The sequence below is a fragment of the Bacillus rossius genome, chromosome 1 (assembly GCF_032445375.1).
Source record: "Bacillus rossius redtenbacheri isolate Brsri chromosome 1, Brsri_v3, whole genome shotgun sequence".
NCBI classification, from domain to species: domain Eukaryota; kingdom Metazoa; phylum Arthropoda; class Insecta; order Phasmatodea; family Bacillidae; genus Bacillus; species Bacillus rossius.
Window position 1 is genome coordinate 39873300 of NC_086330.1, and position 17461 is coordinate 39890760.

General features: G+C 34.3%; 1 protein-coding gene across 2 annotated transcripts in view; it reads right to left on the reverse strand.

Annotated features, from left to right (window-relative positions):
- Positions 1-460: 460 nt before the first annotated feature.
- LOC134535038 (uncharacterized) overlaps positions 461-17461 on the reverse strand; it is a 373285-nt gene continuing 356284 nt past the window's right edge. For both annotated transcript variants that reach the window (XM_063373884.1, XM_063373875.1), the window contains one exon: positions 461-2990. The gene's annotated coding sequence lies outside the window, so the exon portion shown is untranslated. The remainder of the gene's footprint in view (positions 2991-17461) is intronic.

Below are 17461 nucleotides of genomic sequence, written 5' to 3' on the forward strand. Positions count from 1 at the left end.
TAATTTTCAATAATTCCAGAAAAAAAATGTAATTACAAAGTTGTGAAAATGCCTGAATGTGGATTTGCATTCTAATAACTAACAAAGTGTTTTTTCCAGCAAGTAGTATTAGAAGAGGGTAATTATTGTTGCATAGCATTTAACCACCTAAGAGCCCAAATAACTTCTAAGGACTATTTTCTCCGTCCTCATTGTTTATCTTCTTAAAACATTAAATAAGTTACAGAAATATTAAAAACATATCATAGCGCTGAAGTACCTAAGTATTATCTCCTATAGTATTCTGACAGAAAAATATTGTTTGGTTTTTAATATATAACCGTGAACTTAATTTATTTTTGAACTAAAAAAAATACCTGTCTTACCTGTGAGATTTTTAATCTTATGTAACACTCGTTACCTACTGTCATGAACATGTTGCAAAGATAAATCTAAGAAAAAGTTCTAAACAAGCAACTTTGAAAATCATCTTTTATTCACATTTTTAAAGTGTTACATTCCATCATTTTTCTTATCTTTATGTTTACAATAGGCAATATAGTAATCTTTGGAAGAATTTATACGATCTGAGAATACACGCTTAACAACTGAAACCTTTTTTGACAAAGAAACACATGAAAGTATCACACATGTTTTCCCAAAAATTTTACTCCTAAATTATAAAAAAACAGTTTTAGTAAAATAAAAAACTTTTACATATAAAGTGAAATAAAATTTATAAGCAAATACAAACTAAATAATTTTAAAAAAATTGTCAGGCTGGAGCTTGCATGAAACATTAACAATATCACAGCTATCTCATTAGATTCTATTAGTTACATCATTTAAGAGTGTATAAGAAATTCTTGTTCACATTAATGTTTACATTTAGCTGCCCTTTTTCCTACAAAGACGATCATTGTAACAAATAGTATAATAGATATTTTAACTTTTATTTATAATTACCTTTAGAAATGTAAACATCCTTAATAAGAGATCCTTAATAAGTATTAAAAAAACGAGATTGTTTGTTAAAAATGCTTTGAAAAATACTCGAAATACTTTAATAATCATATTTTGTGTTCGCGGGCTTTAAAGTAAACATGTGGCTTTTTGCAACAAATTTTACTGTAAAAGTTTTAATATATGCTTGAAATTTTATTTAACAAGCACTTTTGCGTAATTTCTACTAAAATTGGTTTCAGAGGTTTTTAATGTTATTATATTGTCATCAAGTTCGACTAGAATAAAATTATTTTGGCTAAAAATACCTGCAATTTTAATTTTAATATATCTATGAACATTGCTTTTCAAATCTTTGGTAACTATAGCAAATATAAATAAAATACAATAAATATATTTTACATAAACTGAAAATAATTATTACACTCTTTTAAAGTTGACATCATATTCTTAATATTACTGCAAGCTTTAATCAACGGACAGTTGTATATACAAGTCTTAAAAATACACAGTTTGTTAAGATTAGTAAACTCATTGACATGCAATAAAATTCATATTTAAAAGAACATTGTCCGTGCGAAGCTTGTAGGCACATCTTTATTCGATATATTTATGTATGTATATTTTCAGCAATTACATAGGGATTACTACTCAAGACTAACTTATAACTATGTACTGTAAAAATATTATATTTTTGTAAATAATATTGTAAAAAATTTAAATTGATTTTGTGCCCCGTTTCTTTAAGCATTTACTGGACTACAAAGTATTATAACTGACTACTGAAATATTTAAAACTTTTAAAAAATTACAAATTAGTTTGTTCATCGCAAAAGAATTATACTTAACACAAAAAAAAAATTAACTATTTAAATTCAACTATTTTTTTAATTTTTTTAAGACGAATTTCTTTTAGTATTTAATTTTACAACTCTGTTAAAAATCAATTATATTATAATTTGTTCAACAGATTTAATATTTTCTACACAGAAAAATTACAAAATGTACCCACAAGATTCGCTTCAGTTCACAGGCATATAATTAATATTTTTTCAACATTCTTATTTGCTTAATTCATTTTTCTTGTAGAAGCCTTGATATAAATAAATTAAGTTACAATGATACACGATAAAGTATTGTTAACTTTCTCATTCTATAATCACACACATTAAACGTCTTAATTCATTCCATATATTCATCTTTTGAACAAATTATACAGTGTTTTATTTCACAGAAATTTACATTGAAGCAACAATCGTTACTACATAAAAATAATTATATTACAAGTATTTGGTAAGAAGGAAAGTTTTTCTTTGGTTTATACCATTACTTGAGAGAACTACAAATGACATCTTGATTCCTAACACTGTAAGCTTATGTGGGAGATAATAAACATTTTTGAAAGAAGATGAAGAAAATAACACCATATGCATTTCTATGGAACATCGTTCAAAAATTTGTTAGATAAAACTAAATTATTAATTTTTTATTTAAAAACATAATTTTATAATTAATTAAAATTTTCCTTAAAAATATATATTGCCTAATTTGCGTTACCAGTTGTAATTTTTTTAAATACATAACATTTTATTAGAGAATCATACGCCTTTTAAAAAATAAGTAATGGTATTTTTTGACTGATGTTAAACTTTCCTTACTATCTATATTCATATAACCATTTAAATGACTTTAACATAATTTGTGAGACTAGTAACATAGTTAAAACTATAAAAGCACAACCTGATATTATTTGCTTAACTTTAATTCCTCTTTTTATCCCCCTCACAAGACTCACTGAAACATTACATCTAACACTTTTAGATTAGTACATCATATGAATCTCATAGTGTGCGAAAATATTGTCATGCCACTAGGTTCCCTCCCCCTCGACAAATCGAGTTTTGCGGGCGGAGCGCGCTGTGCAAGTCCCGCTCCCGCATTGGTCGCGGCCGCGGTGACGTCACGCGGAGGAGCGCGCCTGTGGTTGGCCACGGCCCGGGCGGGCACGGCGCGCATTGGCCAGCAACCTCGGACTCCAACCACTCAGCCTGCAACAATCGCAGCACGAGCTGACGTATCTCAGTGACTCTGGAGGCTGGCATTGCCGCGGACTGGGGCGATGTGAATCCTAAGTGGTTCATCATATACTTCCGCTGAATAAGAGACAATGTACAAAACAACACTCAGTTTTGGACCCAGGAAATAAAGGTTGTCCATAAATGGATGTCCCAGTTTCAATGGTATAACATTTGGATTTAAACTACCTATTAATAACAAATCATACATCAAACTGAAGGTAATTTAACCTCGTTTTTCTGGCAAGTGATCAGTATGACCACCTTTAGCTATACGGCACACATTCAACCTTAAGTCCAAATCTTACCACAATTTGGTTAATACATAGTATTACGAGATAAAGGAAGCAATAGCCTCTTCAGTTCTGTGTCTCAACTCTGGCAAATCACTATGTAGCGGCGGAACGTAGACAAGATCTTTCATAAAATCACAAATGGGATAAAAAATTCGCACGCCGTTATGTAACGTGAAAGTGGAAGCCGGCGAAAAAGAGCTCTGCCGTCTCAAATTATGAGGAATCCCACGGTCAGGGAATTCGGCCGTCAAACTTAAAAAGAATCGCACATTAAACTGAAATTACAGATCCACTACTAGTAAAATGCAGAACACAAAACTCTTTACGCACAGGACACGCCATTTCACATTGGTGGAGCTGCAAGCGAGGAAACAACAAAGAAGTACGCAAACATAATAAGTATAAGTGTGGAGACAACACAATACATAATCTGGAAACAATGCCACACTGCCACAACTTACTGGTTTCGGATAATTACCCGGGCATTTATGCTTTGCGTTGTCCTGGTACCTCTAATTATTAAAAATAGTTTTACAGTACTAACTGCGCACATTTATAAGCAAAATAAAACAACATATTCAAAATATTAAATATTCGATTATCTTATCCATGGTTTAGAAAAAAATTGTTTGAATTAACCATCAAATAAATATAAAATTATGCGCCAATTTTAGTAAGAAATATTCAGTACTAAACTAATCTCTAAAAACGTATTTTTTGCAAGCATAAAATAACCTCAGTCATTTGTTGTTTTAATTTACAATATATATTACTGTTGTATTACACACTATTTCGTGGGAACTGGTGTCCAAAGAAATATTTGGTAAAATTAAAGAAAATTTTATTCTGTGAAGATATAGTTAATAATTTTCATTTGCTTCCTGAAGCTAAAGATTGCTGAAAAGTAAAAACTGGTTAAATTATAGATGGTCCAGTTAGGACAAAAGTTAAAATTTGGAATTGAATTAGGCCTATATTGGTGCCTGGGGATTGGATCTCAGTCCAAAAAAATTTAATATCTTTTTTTAAAATGATTTCCAGAATATTTTAGGTTAACGCTCATATGGTATTTTTTCACAAACATTATCCTATCTTAACTTCAAATAGCATAATCTTTTTTTCCGTCTCCAGTTACTTGGTACCTATTTGACGAAACGTGAAGACAAAATAAAAGGATATAATATACAAACGAAAAATTCTACAAGTATTTGTAAAACAAATTTTGATTCAGCATATACGAAAAAAAAATGTTGAGAATAATATTTTTAATCCTTTTCCAAACATTTCTTATTAATTTATTGTCCATGTAATTAATAAACATTCTTCCCATGACATTATTTTATTGCAAGTAAATCAAAACTAAAGTATAAGAGACACTGACACGTTTCAAACCACGTTAAAATATTTTTTGAAATTATTTAGTTGATTATTATTGGTTGAATAAAAATCATTTTATTTATAATTTTATACTTTAAAAATTAAATTAATTTCATTAAATTAATATTTTACCTGTAAATAAAGTGAAACCGATAATTAAATTAAGGTTCCGATCGGTAAAACTCCAGTTAAACCTTCTTACGTTCATTACCGCGCTAACAAAATGCCAAGCTACCCTCATTTATCAGGCGAGTTCTGGCCGGTAGCCAATCCCAGGGCAGTTCTCCTCACCCCGCGAATCACATTCTTCCACCTCCTTCATTCCCTCTTCACTTTCCCATTCAACATTGTTTCATCGAGCACAAATCGAGCCTGTTTGTTCTTTCTCTCCTCAGACATCTCGACTTATGCTCTGATAATTACAAAGAAGGCTGGTGGAACAAGTCATGCTCGAACATCGTTGTCAACTGAAGAAATCAAAGATATATTTGTTAATAGAAAATAATTGAGTGTAATTAGTAGGCCTTTTCTCTTTGACTCAAACTTTGTGGAATGTAAAAAGCATCGCAAACCGAGGCAATTAATTTATCTTGAAGTGTGTTCGTAAATGTAAAATACAAACATTTATTTATATCAAATAAAATATTTTCCCACGCATTGTTTTGTCTGACGCTTCTGCCAAAACGTAAAATCTGTGACTGCAAAATTTTCGCTGGTTTATTTGAAGTCATTTTTTTCTCTTTAGCATTTGGACCGCAATTTTTTTTATAATCAACTCCTAAACAGGAGGATCATTATTAACGTATCATTTTTAACTTAAGCAAGGTTAAATATGAATTATTTGGCTGGTAAAAATAAAAACGACACAAAGACATCGCCTCGAAATCAAGACATTTTAATTTATATAACCTGAAAATCAATAACCACCATACATATGTGTATGCATAGTACAAGATAAACCAATTTCATCTTATATGACTTTGCAGAATTTTTCAGAGTTTTAAAAGTTTTTACTCCTGTCTTACAATATCTCATGTATAATTTTCAGTGGTTCTCCAATGTAACAAGAAACTAAGATTTTAGTTCTGTTTTAAAACAATTTATTGTATTTGTTAACATGTTATTTTAATTATTTTATTTTGAATTTTATAGTTTACGAATTAACAGTTACCCTGTTATCTTTAAAAGATTTGTGCAATGGGAGTGCATGACTTGATGTAAGTTCTTAGCAATGGCGTATGTCCAAAAACTTACATCAAGTCAACAGTTACCCTATTTAGAGTAACTTTTAACAAAAAAATACAAATTACACAATAGTTGATGATTTTAGGGTTAATTGTTATTTTTGGATTAAAGTAAATCCATCTGAAAAGGTAACAATAAGTAACAAATATTAATTTATTTGTTTGTAGGAAGTAATTATCATAATTTACCAACTGAAAAACTTTCGAGACCGGAAGAATGCGTGGATTCATTTCAAGATAGCCTAGGATTAAATCATGTTTACCTTCATTATGCTTATTTGAATGGGCCACAATTCAGTTGGGGTGACTCTGGGCGATTGAAAAACCCTCACAGGTCTCACAAGTCAGTAACCAAAGAGCAGTTATATAGTATTTGTCCGAGTTTGTAGAGGTTTGTGGAGTCCACCCCAGACGTCATCTAAATCGCGAATTTTCTCCAATCTCTATACAAACCAAACGCAGGCACTGGGAAATGATTCACGGCAGGCAGTCTACGATGTTCCCTAGCGGCGCGCAGAGGTGACGAGTTATAAATAAAGCCAGTGCGTCCATGTGCGAGGCAGACGCGATAAAGAGTAAAACAAAAATAGGGGGAATGTGAAATGCGGGTGAGGGGAAAAAAAATGAGAGGAGGCGTTTAGAAAAAAAAATTCGTAAACGTTGTCATCTGTCGCCGCGAACAGCGGTAGCTTCGCAGCCGGGCCTCGTGGCAAGCCCGCTGGGCCCACACGAGGTCATTAATCACACTCTGGAACCACCTCGTAGCTCACACCCTCCAGCGCCGCGTTGATGGCATGGGATCTAGAAGGGAGGGGTGGGGGGTGGTCGTATGTGTGGAAATGGAAGGGGGGGGGGGATGATTTCAATGTTAATCGCTGGCCCCCCTTCTCTCCTTCACTCCGCGGGTCACACGCGCACTTACTCTTACGGGTAATCGCCCATGGTGACGTCACAGAAGCGGCCCGTGGGTCACGCCCCTGCATGCTGTGATGAGAGACGCCCAAGGCAAACAAGCATGGCTATCTGCAGCTGGGACTCCTCCTAGATCGTCTCCAGTACGAAATAACCCTTGGTAAAATAGCACGTGGGAAATTTACAATCTGTGGGAACTATATATGTAAATATTTCTCATAAAAAATATTCCTATACAAAAAATTGTTTTTTTTTTTTTTTTAATTTCATAACTATAATTTATTAAGAATACGTGATAGTTTATGAAAATAAAATGTAAATGAAATGTAATTATTAGAAATGTGATCGCCATGATTGTATGGTTTAACTTAGCATGTAATAAGTTATATCATAGTTTCTATAAAATATTATTTATGAGTTATTTATAAATTTTTACAAATAAATTTTTATTATTTTCCTGAATGAGGATTTCACTGCGAACAATACCACGGAAAGTAGAGAAAAAACATTCTAAGTACAATTTTTTACTTAACGTTCTCGACAATCACGACCACTTGATATTAATTATAATAAATTATTACTATGATATATTATTATGTATTTGTTTTGCTTTTAAGAGGAAGATAAAATGACTAGGAGGCACCCTTTCGGATTTAATAGTGATTATAACTTTCTTTTGAAGTTTTCTGTTGAAAATTTCTTTTCGTTACAACAGAAAAAAAAACACATAAGTAAGTAGATTTTCGGAGACTATAAAATATATGTAAAAGTATATTTTTTTAAGTGTGCCGTAAATTAGAGATTAAGGCACGTTTTATTTAAAATTTTGTTATCATAAATATTTTTGTAAATAAATTTTTTTTTACTCCTCTTACATCTTTACGGCCAGGCCTCTGTTCTCAAGGGCGAGCTGATTTTTTTTCCCAGCCTAATGCTAGGTTAGCAGTCTGGCTAATATTTCTCCCGCCTATAGGCACGTCGGAGGACGGTAACTTAATTTCTCCGCATGACTACTTTTGCCTACAGCAGCTTGTGGAGCAGTGCTGAGCCCTGCTAACTCTGTCACAAATCGGCATAAGGTTCACTAGCAAGCAGCAAGACACGGCAGGAGGATCCCGTGGGCCTTGCGTCCCACAGACCATGCGTTTTTGAAGCCATCCCCCCCTTGCTCCGCCACCCTTTCTTCTCAGAATTGAAGCCAGGAGCGATGACCACTTGTGAACTCCCGGGGACAGTAACCGAATTCAAGGCCATCTCAGGCTTGACAGCCGCAGATACGATTCTGGACTTTACCGACATCTAGCGACGGCTGTGGTCACTAACGCCACTTGTGGGCATCGGCAGCGCCGACACCAGCGCTTTCGCGCGGAGGTAATGACAACCTTTCTCCCCCTTATGTCTCGGGCCGCTAGGTGGCAGCACTGGTTACTCCATATACTCCTAGCATGGATACACTTGTCGGCCACAAGTCGATTTATTAGTACTTCTTCTCGCCACCAAAAGATAACACCTGAGTCGCGCAGTCGCTCCAGTAAGATCTCATATTTTTATGCCGGACACCTTCGGGTGGGCTCGGTAATTTTCGGCTCAGAGCCTACCCCCCTCACATTCTCTAGAGATCCCGCGCTTATTATATACTGACGATATCCCGCTCTGAAGGGACTTCGGTGCGCGCCTCCTGACTGACTGGTACCTTCTGTAACTGCGATCTTCGGCGAATCATCGGCATCGCATCTCGAATTATATAGTCTTCTCAGACTAGAGGTATGAAGTCCCTATCTAAAATTAAGATTAACCAGTCAGTAGTTTAGTTAAAAGTAGAGAACCTTGGTTTTTTAAATTATATATATATTTTTAACTCATGATGACTTCCGTGCCTACCGCGCATCGTGGTTCGGGTTTTCCGAGTCGAGACGCCCTCTCCTGAGCGCCAGGACCAATACCCTGTTTTGGTAAGTCTGAACGTCATCCCCCCCTTTCATTTCCCTTTATTGGCCTTATGCGCCATTTAAGTATACTGCCTGGAAACCGGTCTGATTCTTTGGAATTTGGACTTCTGTTTCAGACAGGGTTCCAAGTTTGGGGCAACCAAAATCCTCTGCCAGAACCTCTGGAGTCGGTTCCTGAGCAGAATCCACCATCTTTAGGCCTACTACCTCGATAACCGTCTACCTACAGCCCCGGGTGATACCCGCATCATTCTATCATTTTCTTTACGAACTCAAAAATAGTGTAACCCAGTTAAGATAGCGGACAGTTCAAGCAGTTCGAGGAGAGGAAATTTATATAATGTTTTGAAAGGACTTTATGTACAACCTGTAAAGTTAGCGATGTTAATTTAATTCATTTATTTAAATATTGTTATTTTGGTTAAACATTCAGGGCCAGCTCAATCGCAAATAAGTTCAAAGAATATAATATCATAAGTGTAATTGTGAGCAAATTAAGTAAGATCACTTATCCATGAAAAACAGATGTTACAAACAAAAATTTAATCTATAAAAAAAGAAAGAACAATGATTACTAATTAAGGAAGTCTATAGACGTAACTGTTGTTTTTATTTAGTTAATCTATAATAACGATCCTTTTTCTCCCAAATGTTCGTAGGGAGTCTATAAATTTTCTTTGTTTACTCCTAGTGTCGCCTTTGATGTTGACGGATAGTTATTTAATTGAGGGCCCCAGTATTCAGAGTTACCAAATCTTTTTACCTTCTTATTTAATTATTCTTTAAGACACTTGGGGTATTACATAAGAAATTTAATACGGGATACTACCAGTCACCACAACATAAAAAAAATACATTCGCATAATTAACAAACTTAAATTGCAAGGAAAAATTCTTACACAATGTGAAAATTTTCATTATAATTGACAAACAATTATTTTACATGAAAACCAATTAACTATAATATGGTGCAATTCAGCTAATGTTAACCCCACATTTTTGGGATTATTCATTACAGTCTTCAAAACTAAGTTTAATATTTTATAGGCACTTCAATTATTAAATTTAAATTATATTTTTGATTATGCAATAAAATTTTCTGTCACACACACAGGACTAGATATCAATAATTTCAAAACTTTTTTATGCAATTTTAAGGCCACAGTATTTTCAGATGATACTTAACATTTCATAGTATCACTCTGATCTTATTTGACGCACGCCCTTTGATAACTGTGCAACCAAACCTTCCCTGGTGGGTACAGGACTATAATATATCTGCCAAATAAGTCCTTGGGCTGTCTTCGTAATATCAATATTGATGACGATCAATTAACAGTCTTAATTTGCTAACGCTTCAGAGGAAATAATTTAATAGCGTATAAGGCTTATAAAATATAGATAAAGTAGGAGATAACATTTTTGTTTAAGACATAAAATCTTATAATACGTACTATAAATTCCAAATGGATTCAAAATAATTAATTTTTCTAGTTTTATTTTTTATTATTAACTTTGTGAATTTATGACCTAACTAAGCTATTCGCTATTTATATAAAAATGTTTTACTTATTTGAGTTTTATACTTAACATTTAGCCAGTGAAATCAGTGTTTTGTGAAATTTATTTTTAAATCTAGTTACCCATTCACACAAATATTTCTAATACATTTACTACGTCACAACTTAAAAAAAAAATCGCATGCTTTCGCGACCATTGTTTGGAATTGCTTTGCTTCTAGGTTGTAGCAGTGACGAAGGCGAGGATTTCACCGACGTTTCGGTCAATATTTCAGTCGTCATCTTCAGGTTAGCAGCTACCCACTATAACTACCAGCCTGAAGATGGTGACTGATGTCAACCGTTGAATTCTTTGCCTTCGACGCGTCTAAAAACAAATTAGACATTTTTGAATAATTATTTAGACAAACTAACGGACATGACACGATTCTTAAGTAGAGTAAAGTGAAATACTCTGCCTAATTTGAAACGATTTCTATCCTTGTATCCACAAAAAAAAATTGTTTCACTGGAGCGTGGACACTATGGACCAAAACGTAAGTTGCAAGGAAGAAATGGATGCTTCTGTCCCACCCCCGTTGAGGTGCTTTTCATTTATTTATGCGCAGCTGTTCCCAAGTCTCTTTGCTAGTGGACAATCGTACCTCATATTTAATGTACTATGTTTAGAGTAGCACTATAGATAGAGACATGCTTAATTTTCATTATTACCAAGGGATGGTCTATAGTTTTGAAGCTTTTGTACACTTGAATGACCCTTGATATTTCATTACGGTTTGTTCAATATTCCCCCAAGGCTTTCGAGGCAAATACGAACCAATTAAAAAAATATATATACGATTGAACCATGCAATAATGGGAGGCAAGATTAAATGCGGTAACATCCCACTGAAGAAACGACTAAGTCTTTATTATATACATGTTTATGGATCTTTGTCTGGCACCAGAAAATAAAATAAAATAAATATATATCCACTTATTGTCTTAAAGTGACCCTCCCCGGCTTCGCACGGATGCATTCTACTAATGTGGCCTCATTTGTATTTAATAAGTAAGTAATTATAAGTGTCAATTGCTCGTAAGTTAAAAAATTATACACATACTTACACGCACTGCCCATAACTAAAGAATTTCTATGTAAACAATGTTGAAATATTTGTCCTCGTGGTATAAAGGTCACATTTGATTTTAAATAAATGCCAAATGTAACTGACATATTTCATTGGATAAGGAATTATATATACTATATCGGTGAAAAAATCAACGCAAATAACTCATTATGAAAGATTGAAATGTTTACTGTGAGTCATGCTCAGATGATAGACAAATGCTATAGCGAAGTTTTCAGAAGGTCTTTGTAAGACATACAATTCTGTAGCATGTACAGTTGTTTAATGTATCAGTAATGTGTGAGTCAGCACAAACCATGAAAGCGACCTAAAAGGATCATTTTAAGACTTGATTGCAAAACATCAGTATTTATTTACTATTTTTAAATTCTGTATGAATGTATCAAAACATAAATATTTTGGAAAAAATTCTCTAAATGATGACGAAAACCATATGAAAATCCATTGTGTATGTAGTTTAGAAGAAGTAAGCGAACAGACAGACAGGCGTGGATAGTGACTTTTATTTATACTATTTCAATAAAATATACAATTACTATGTGTAATTGTTTACAGATTTATGTGAGATGTAAATATGTCATTCCAATTAAAAAAAGTGGCAATAAATTTTTAAAACTACAAGGATATCCAAACACACACAACATACACATACGTACACACATACACACATATATAAACGAGGGCTGTTTTTTCAACTTCCGATAGGCTAAAAGAAGACAAAATTACATCATATAATAATTTTATTACTAATAGTTCAGCAGGGTCTTAATTTCTTCTACAAAATAGCCAAAACGATTGAGGCATTCGTTGATATCTTCTTGGAAGAAGTTAGCCGCCAGTGAATGGAGATACAGGGCCAGCGCTTGGATACCCCTCTCCCTCACGACAGCGCTGTGAGGCGGGTGGACTATCAACGCGGCGCATTGTGTCGCACAGTTCGCATCTCTGGCGGTAAGTCTTGACGCGGGAGCCAGTGCACCGCGTGACTATTTCATCCGCCTCACAGCAGAAGACATCGAGAAGCTTGATTTTCGATATGACAAACAAATGCTTCAGACAGTTGACGATTATGCAGAAAACAAGTAAGATCCAAGCTGAACTTTTAGTAATAAAATTATTATGTTATGTAAATATGATTTTTTTAGCCTTTCGGAGGTTTAAAAAATCCCTCATATATATATATATATATATATATATATATGAAAAATTTAACTTACCTAGAACAAAAAACGTTCATAAAATGACCTTTCTCCGTCCATAAAAATAAAACATTTATTCCTGAGCTACTCTATACAGGTAGCGAAGTTTCCCCATTTTGAGCCACCACAGATAAAACACGCTTCACAAACCAACAGATTCATTGAATGGGCTTAACGCGCAGTTTGGAATTGATGATGGAACTTGTTTGGAACAATTAATGTTCCCAGGAAACGGAAGGCATCTGAAACGCCAGCCTAATATGGGTTCAATATTCTGCACATTTGCCCCAGACAGAAGTGCCAGAATTCGACTTTGCGACCCACAGCCAACCTTCAAGACGAATCGAGTGTTAAAAATTTCTAGATATATTCTGGTCGGATTTTTATTTTTTTCCCCCCTGCATTCTGGGAAAAACAATTTGCCTTCTATCTGTTATGAAACTTTATTGAATTGGTTTCGCATGAGCCTCGAGGTGAATGTAATAAAAACCGATGTTTTATATTTGTTTCTATTCGTTACTTTGCATTGCGTGTGTGTTTCATTTCTCTCCTTAGAATTTTTTTTTTTTCGGTGCGTGCTGTCTAAAAAATAATTCTGAAAAGTTGGTGCCCGGCCCGCTTGTAATAAAACATTATTAATATCTGTGACATGGTACACAGAACATGACTACCAACCTTTCATTAAAAACAAGGTTTCCGTTTTGTAATGATCACGCGAAACCTTTCTCCTTTCTAAAAAAAATTCTAAAAACTTAATAATTAAAAATATTTCTATATTAATTTTTTCCTGCTCATATGCAATTTGGATAGTAACAAACGTACGTTTCATTAACGAGCTAAGCGTTCACATTAACTAAACTGGTGCACGTTGAAATTAAAATCTGATATCCTTGCATCTGAATGATGTTTTACCTTCTTCCCCCTTCATGTGGATTTGAAATAAATCTATATATTTATTTTTTCTTCATAAACCACCGTAAAAGTTAATGAATTTGTTTTTCACTGTTATTCGCCTAAGTTATTCTATTTGTTAACAAACGGAATTTTTCACAGCGGTATTTGAAAATGACGAAATTTTTAAAATAATGTATATTTTTTTTATTATTTTCATGTTATTTAGAAGTGTAAACCGTCTATTACATCGCACTTTATTAGATGTTAGAAACATAAAAATCTATAATTTTGAAGGCAATTTTGCATGAGTAGTTAAAATATATAAAGAACTTTTATTTACTAAAACTTTCCGAATAAATTCAGTGATCTCGGATACCATTTAAGGTATCAAAGGAACGCAATATAATATTGCGTGTTCAATAAAAATTGTATTTTTATAAAAAAAAGAATATACGTAAAAATAAATTACTTTCATTAAAAATGATATTTAATCAGTACTATTTTTCATGTAAATTCGATCTTAATAAAATATTGCTGTGAAAAAGATATTCATTAAATTATAAATTCATGAAGTTCAAAACAATATTCTGTGATTACAATTAGGCTATACTTTTTTTAAAGAATATTTATTTGCGCTTTCACACTACATACTAGGATTTAGATGTCCACAACTTATAATTTAATATTATTTGTACAAAAAATTATTTAAATTTTTCTTAAATTCATTAATTTTTTCACTTGGAAATATCTGAAAATTCGGTTGGACTCCAATATTTAACTTAGATATAAATGTTGAAGTCTCAGACTAAATTCAGGCAGCTCTTACCGTATTAAAAAAAAACGCTACTGGCTTCATTCAAAACATTCTAAACCCCATCTTTTAGAGAAATCGCGGAGAAATATTAATTTTCTCAAGTCATTAACACCCTCCACTCCCCCCCCCCCTCAACAAGAAAAAAGTAAGGCCTATACTAAATTATTCTGATAACACTTTAAAGAACATAGTTCTGCGCATAGTCATAAAAATAAAAATAATTTATATAAATGCTAAAAAAAAATTTCCACATAAAGCAAGAAATGTTTCCACACATTATTGATCCTCAAGAATTAAGCATTTAAACCTACATACATTTAAAGAAACTCTAATTAAACTCACCCTTACATGCCAGTTAGTTATACGGGTAATATTAATCAGAACAGATCGTCTAGTTTAATTATTTTTATATTGACTTGTCGAGCGATTAATTATTATTTAAGAGCCTTGGAATTTTTATCACGTAAAAGTGGGTGATCGTTACAAATAGTATATAAAAGTATACAATAGTTCTTCCGGAAACTGGTGCCGGAGCGGGGTCGATTTAAGCCACACGGGATTGTGACGTCTGAGCGGCCATCTAAGATAGCCTTAAACTTTGACTGTAACTTTGACTCCAGCCACCATCTTGGATGACATTTTGTTCCCTAGAACTTTCCGCCATTTATTACGTCACAACGGTACCGTTGCGTCTGTTGTTCTTACGTCATCGAGCTATTACGAATAACTGAGCTAAAAGTATTAACTTTTTTATAGAATTTCGTTATTTCTATGAGAGTCGTCAAACAGAAAGTTTGTTTGCCTGTGCGCATTACGCATTCCGACGAAGCCAGTGCACGAAAATCGTGACAAGGATCTGTTGCCATACGATGCAACGTCGCATGGCCGTCCAATTGTTGCAAAGCATGCGTTCTACTGAGTTTTTTGGAAGAACCAAACGGTCTTCGGTTCGAAAACTTGTATCTCTATTCCAAGTCACCGCAGCAGCCAAAGTACCAAAGTTTGGCTACAATTGTACGGTCGTTGGAAGGCCTGGAGTATTTGTCATTTACTGACAATGCAAATTTGGCCCCTCATAGTGATTCCATCTTTGCATATGACGACGTTGTGTGCGAGAAGCAAGGCCTGATTCATGAATATTTTTCCATGGGAACACACACAAAAGAAGAGTTTACCTGTGTCAGACGTACTGCAAGATACTTCAAACATTTGATGCGTAATAATGAAAACGTCATTGTGTTGTTTCGTATAGACAAAATTAACTTGCGCCACGCCTACGACAACCACATTAACACTGACATGACATTCCAGGAATTCAAATGTATGTATGGGCTCATTGTGCTCGAAAAAAGCGAACACAGTTTTATATTTATCTTAAAGGCTCCGATCGATTTTTCGTCAAACAGGAGACATATCACTTCAAATTTCTGTCATACCAGTCACGCTTTGTGTACTGAAAACCAAATGCATACTGTTCTCAAGGCTCTCCACACCTAAATACTCAAATGCATTTCGAAACCTAGCCAAACAGTATATAAAGAGCGAAAAAATAAATTACTTGGTTACCAAGTTGCATCGACCTTCGCGCGGAGGTCTCGGATTCTCGTATTTCTGACATGATCAAAGTATCAAATGCGCAAAGACGTTACTATTTGACAGCCTTTCAAGATAGCCCGAATGCTTTACTATCTCGCTTGGCAACGAAAATAGGTTTTGCTAAATAGTGGTTCATGTATAGAATAAATCAATATAGTTACGTCAGACTAATAAAAGCAAGCCATTCGACCTATTTTTAGCGAGTACGATGTCGTATTTGCACATTGCATTTCATCGAACTGTACAGACTGTCGGCACAAAGTTTTTATTCCCTGCGAAAGCCACACTTTCACATGTAATTGAAATTGATGCGATATTTAAAAGTAGTATATAATAGGGGCTTCTGGCACTGGCTTCTGGCTGTGGAGCCCGTGGAGCCGACCGCCATCTTGGATTGTGACGTCACGGCGGCCATTTTTGACTCAAAATTCCTCAAAATTCCTCAAAATTGACTCAAAATGACTCAAAATTTCCCGTTTTAAGAAAAAAATTCCCGTTTTCGAGGGAAAAATTCCCGATCCGAGGGAAAATTTCCCGTTTTAGTCCTCAAAAATTCCAGCAGTTAGAAATGTCCCCATAGTGGCTAAAATTCCCCCAAGGTCATGCCGCTCTGAGCCACTTGTGGGGAGCTTTGACTTTGACCTTGACCCCGGTGGCCATTTTGGATCCGCCATCTTGGATCCGACATCTTGGATGACATCATTTTGTTTTCTCGAACTTTCCGCCATCTTGGATCCGCCATTTTGGATTATGACGTCACCGTTGCGATTTCCGTTACGTCCGCCATCTTTAACTTTTTTATTTATTATCCGATTTTAATGAATTTTTTTTTAAAATTTTTCAAAAAATTAAATTAATAAAATTTTAATATTTTTTTTTAAAAATTGTACTTTTTAGACACGGAGCTCAGAGTCCTCGGTTCGAACCCGACGAGGTCAAAAATAAATAAAAATGGCGACAGGCTCCTTCCTCAATGGTGGCTGCAGGCAGACTGACTTACCCCTACCACTCATGTCAAAGTATGCATATCTTCACCTAGTATGACATCATGTCCGCCATCTTGAAATTTGGATGCCATCTTGAAAATCTTTATTTATTATCCGATTTTAATGAAAAAAATTCCAAAATTCATCAAAAAATTTACGTATTTGAATTCTGTTTTATTATATCGATGTACGTCCTTGGTTCGATTCCCGGCGAGAGTAAACGATCTATCCTTCCTCCATGAAAGCTACCTAGACTGATCTACCACCAACAATACCAAGGTATATATCATCAACTGGTATGACATCATGTCCGCCATCTTGAAATCACCTGCTGGAGACCACCATCTTGTTTTCGTCCGCTAGAGTGTGCTGATACCATGTTTGTATAATTATCAGGTCACCATACCTTTGTCCTCAACTGTTCACCTTAAACTTTGACCTTGACCTTGAAATTTGACCTTGACCTTGAAATTGGCCCTTGACCTTGGAATTTGACCTTGACCTTGTTATTTGACTTTGACCTTGAC